The following is a 4,814-nucleotide window of genomic DNA, read 5'->3' as shown; positions in this document are numbered from 1 at the left end:
GGAGGAGGCGGCGGCTTAGGAGGTGGGCTTGGGGGTGGTGCTGGAGGTGGTCTCGGCGGTGGTGCAGGTGGAGGAGGCGGACTGGGTGGCGGGGCTGGAGGAGGTGGTGGATTGGGAGGTGGCGCGGGAGGCAGTCTTGGTGGTGGGGCAGGAGTTGGCTCTGGTGGCGGGTTTGGTGCTGGCGCTGGAGGAGGGGGTGGGCTTGGTGGTGGTGCCGGCGGCGGCCTAGGGGGTGGCGGTGGCTTCGGAGGCGGCAAAGGTGGTGGTTTTGGCGGAGGATTTGGTGCCGGAGGTGGTGGCGGCTTAGGTGGTGGAGGCGGTGGAGGTTTTGGAGGCGGCGGCGGCATCGGCGGACGAGTGTGAGAATAATGCATGCATAATGCATGGGATGCAATAGTTGCACGTCATTGGATATATATAGGTGATAGATACCATATGTTATCGACAAAACTTGAGCATTTGTATGTTTACATTTTGACGTGTGTTTATGATTACATATTTATCATCTTCCGGAATGAATAAAGTGCTTGTGTTTTAATTCCTCCAATCCGCTATTGCTTTTTACGAATTAATAGATGTACTCCTGCATTATATAGTCCAAAAACATGCATACGTACTGAGTTCAAAATCGGCAATAAATCCGTCGCGATCCTGCTACAAAAAATCTATCATACAGTACACTCTCAATTAGATCTTAGACATCGCAGATGACATTACCCCTAGCAAAAATAAATAAATCATACATGACATTCCATCCACGAGTAACAACGAGTAGCAAGCAACAAGTGTACAAGTTCCTAGACATGCATGCATTCAGGCAATCAGTAGTAGAACGCCGGGAGCCACTCCTTGCCGTTGATGAAGTCGACGGTGAGGAACTTGGCCGCCTCGGCCTGGTCTAACCGCCGCGACCACGGCACGCGCTGCGACGCCTCGGCCCCTGGCCCCGTGCAGTTGAACTCGCCAAGCATCAAATGTCTGCAAATTGGAGCAAACGCACGATCACAAACAAATACATCGATCATTTTAAGGTATCCACTTCATCCATGGGAGGCTCGTTGTGTTTGCTTGGGTGTACGTACTCGGTGCTGCCCAGATACACCTCCCCTACACCGTACACCTTGCCCTTGAGGAACACGAACCCGCTGCTGTTGTCCTCCTCCTTGCATGCGGTCCTGCGCCGCGATGGAGCCCAGGATCAGCGTCCGCCGGTCGGGCTTCACGAAGATCTCCGCGCACTGCATGTAGAGCACGCGTTCGAGATGACGCCGATGTATGAGAATGCTGCGCTAGATCGTACGCCCTTGCTAGAGTAGAGCGCGTGCTTGCCTGGAATATGGACTGGCCGCCGCCGAAGATGAAATCGATGTTGCCCTGATGTAGCAGCTCTCGTAGTAATGGCGGCCGGCCTGGTCGAAGAGGGTGTGGTGGGGGCTGTAGAATGCGCGATGGTACTGGTAGAAGGCCACTTTGTCGCCGCCGACCATTGCTGCCACCGTGCGGATATCCAGGCTATTCGGCAAGGATGTATCTAGGACTCATCTAGTCACATCTAAATATAACATCAGCACACATCATCAAACGAATAACCCCCGCCATGTCCTCTTGATCGTTTGTTTTTCTTCTTTTTGTTGCTGTTGCGTGCATCTCCAGCCCAAGAAAAAGAACTCACGCGCCCACTACCACACCCCGTGTCTTTACTTGGCCTGCTATGAGTACTGAACAGATTTCTTTTTAAACAAGCCTACTAAACAGGTTGTTTCACGGGCCTGAAAAATAGGCTAGTGGACAAAAGTGAAAATGCTAAGTGGGACTAAAAGAGAAGGCTACTGCACAAAATAGGCACCACTTGTTTGCAAAGGTTTATCACTTTTTCTTCTTCATGTTTAACCCTGATAGCCCCTGTGGATGACATGTGTAACACACACAAAAAAGTGTTCAAAAAACTATTATGGGCTTATGTAAAATTGATACATGATCTGTATAAACTTACAAACCCTGTAAAGAAACATTCAAGTATTCGCTCTATGAAAATTATGCCCAGAAATAAAAGATCATTTTTTTTTGCGAAAACTTGCTTTACTCAAACTCAAATGTTACAATCACGACGTATGATGTCAATGACTTCCTCTGGACCAGATCCAAGCCACACAGCTGTTCGAACTTGTGACCTCCCAAAGTTGGTCATAAAATGACTAGCTAGGTTTTGACTACGCCGTATATGAGTAACTAGACAATGCCCCGCGCTTTGCGGCGGGATGGTAGTGTGACAAATAGCTTAGAGGAGAAGAACACTTTCAGAAGAAAAAACAATAAGATAAAAGATAAAACTACAGAATTTAGCTTGCATATGATGTAACAATGAAATCACCTTTATTTGTATGATCAGTTCATGACCAAACTTGTACACGGTCTTACTATTTTATCAAATGATGAAAAGTAGTATGTCCATCTCAATGGAAAGAAGACAATGCAACTTGATGTTGTGCTAATACAAAATGATTACTCCTTCCGATCCAAAATAAGAGAAATAATTTATTTTAGGAAGTACACTAATCAGAAAAGGGACAGAAAGAAAACATCATGCCATCAGGGCAATCAGACATAATATATGCAAAGCTACAGCTGCAAGTCTGCAGTACAAATTGCTTGTCTCCACCTGGAATGAATTAATTCTAGCCTCCTTTGGTTTGGAGGAATTTTGTAGGATTTTCATAGGATAGGATTTCTATAGGAAAAATTCCTTCAGAGCTCTTTGGTTTGTAGGAATGAAATCCTATTCCTATGGAGGAATTCTTTCTATCCTCCACATTCCATAGGAAAATAAACATTAGTCTAGACTCAATGGAAAAAAATCCTATGGTGTGAATCAAAGGACATCTCCTTTTCTATTCCTATGCATAGGATTTGAGATGCATATCATCTTATTTCCTATGACTTTTCTATTCCTATAATTTTTCAATCCTATGAACCAAAGGAGGCCTTAACTTTAATCTATCTCGGGTACATGACTTCAGTCGACTTACAGTGTATCAGGCATTCGGATTGCAAAAAAATGTGACACATGTGCTGAAAATAGTACAAAGGAAGCACAGATCAAAGATCCGGGTTTGTAGACTCTTTCTCCCCACAACAATTGGATAGCCTCGGCGGAATCAGGAAATGCTGCAAGGAGTATAGGTGGAGCATGCAAGCGCAGGCCAACCAAACGTCCTATTGTCGGTGATGCAGCGTGATGACCTGCTCGTTAGGTGGTAGAAATTGGACAGATGTGCGAAGAAAACATAGTGAGAGATGAGGGAAGACAAAAATGCATGACCAATTGTGTTGCATGAGTCTGCAAGTAAGTCTGGTCTGTAGTAGATGGCAGGCCAGATGGTGCAGATAGAGAGCATCATGGTGTCGGCCAACACTATCATGGAGTTGGCTCGGCATCGGCAACGTCCTCAGCAGTGGTGGCCACGCCTCCTCGTCCGACTGGGTTGGCATGGTCGACGACATGCAGCGCCTCACTCTCTTATCCGTCACCATCATCTATGGCACCAATGTGGTCGACGGCCGCATCGACGCGTTGGTCTGCGTTCAGAACAACAAAAGGCTTAAGTGATCGAGAAAGGAAAGGGGGGAAAATACATGAGCCCTTGATTCAGAGACCTTGATGGAGAAACCGACCTTAGCCATGAACACGTAGAATTGTAGTCAATCTTTCAAACGTATCCTCCTTCTTCCCAGATGAAAATGTAGATAAACCAAGTCCTGTGGGAAATCAACCTTCTAACTCATGGAATCTACCAAATATTAACCACTCCAATGTCGCTCGGCAAGCGACGGTGGCCAGAAGATCCCTTGGTGGAGCCATGGCGAAGAGTTGCAGTATTCCGCTTATGAAGACTGGGATAGGGCTCACAGAAAGGAAACCAAGAGCATCACATGGCTCTCTCCTCCCCTCCCTCGCTCCCTCCCCGCGGGACGCCGTCGGCTTGCGGTTCCCCCTCGTCCCCGGCGTTCAAGTCAGATTCGCTCCCCTGCTCCCTTCTCCCCTCGTGCTCCTCTCCGGGCTATCCGCCGGCGGCGGGGCCCGAACCCCTCCCACCTGCGTTTCCCCCTCCCTGTCCGGTGGCCCTGGCAGCGCCACGGGCCAACAAGTTCTGGGCCCTTGATTCCGACGACTCTGGCTCCGATTCTGATTCTGAGACTCCCCCTCCTCCTCGCTCGGCATCGGTGGTTGGGTTGCCTCCGTTATTGGTGGCGGGCCGTCGGCGCAAGTTTGCTCCGGGGGGTCGGGGCCGGCTATGTGCGCTTGATGGGGGCCCGGATGGATGGCGTCGTGTTGGCCGTGGGCGCCGGCGCGCCGCTCCCTGGGCGGCGGATCCTTCTTTGGTGAGCCCGGGGGTGGACGCCATGGCCTCACCCGTCTCATCCTCCTCGGTGGTGGTGCCCTCCGGTTCGTCGTCGTCCAGGTGCCTCCCTTCCACGTCGTCGGCGGCGCCGGCGCAAACCCTAGATCTGGGATCGGGTCTTGCGTTGGTGCCCCGGTCCGTGGGCCGGGTCCCTCTGGTCGGTGACGGGCCGTGTGGGCCTGTGTCGGCCCCTTCGCTGGATTCCACGGCTGATTCCCCCCCCCCTCGTGTCTGAGTCTGATGGGCCTAGGCCAGCCCAGTTGAGTCCGCCTCCCCCTTCGGCCCTTTCGACAGAGCCCGGCCTGGCTGGCTCCGGCTATTTATGGGTCCGGAAGGGGTCGGTTCCCCCTTTTCTAGGGTGTCCTGCCTCCGCTGCTGATCTGCGACGGCGCCGTTTCCCTATCCGCTGCTTTG

At 50.7% G+C, this 4,814-nt stretch overlaps 1 pseudogene; it reads right to left on the bottom strand.

The window, feature by feature from the left end:
- Positions 1–821: 821 nt before the first annotated feature.
- LOC119283467 lies at positions 822–1,599 on the bottom strand (annotated as a pseudogene).
- Positions 1,600–4,814: the final 3,215 nt, after the last annotated feature.

Source organism: Triticum dicoccoides, chromosome 4A (assembly GCF_002162155.2).
Source record: "Triticum dicoccoides isolate Atlit2015 ecotype Zavitan chromosome 4A, WEW_v2.0, whole genome shotgun sequence".
Lineage (NCBI taxonomy): Eukaryota > Viridiplantae > Streptophyta > Magnoliopsida > Poales > Poaceae > Triticum > Triticum dicoccoides.
The sequence above is the reverse complement of the archived record's forward strand: the minus strand, read 5'-3'. Positions and strand labels throughout refer to the sequence as shown.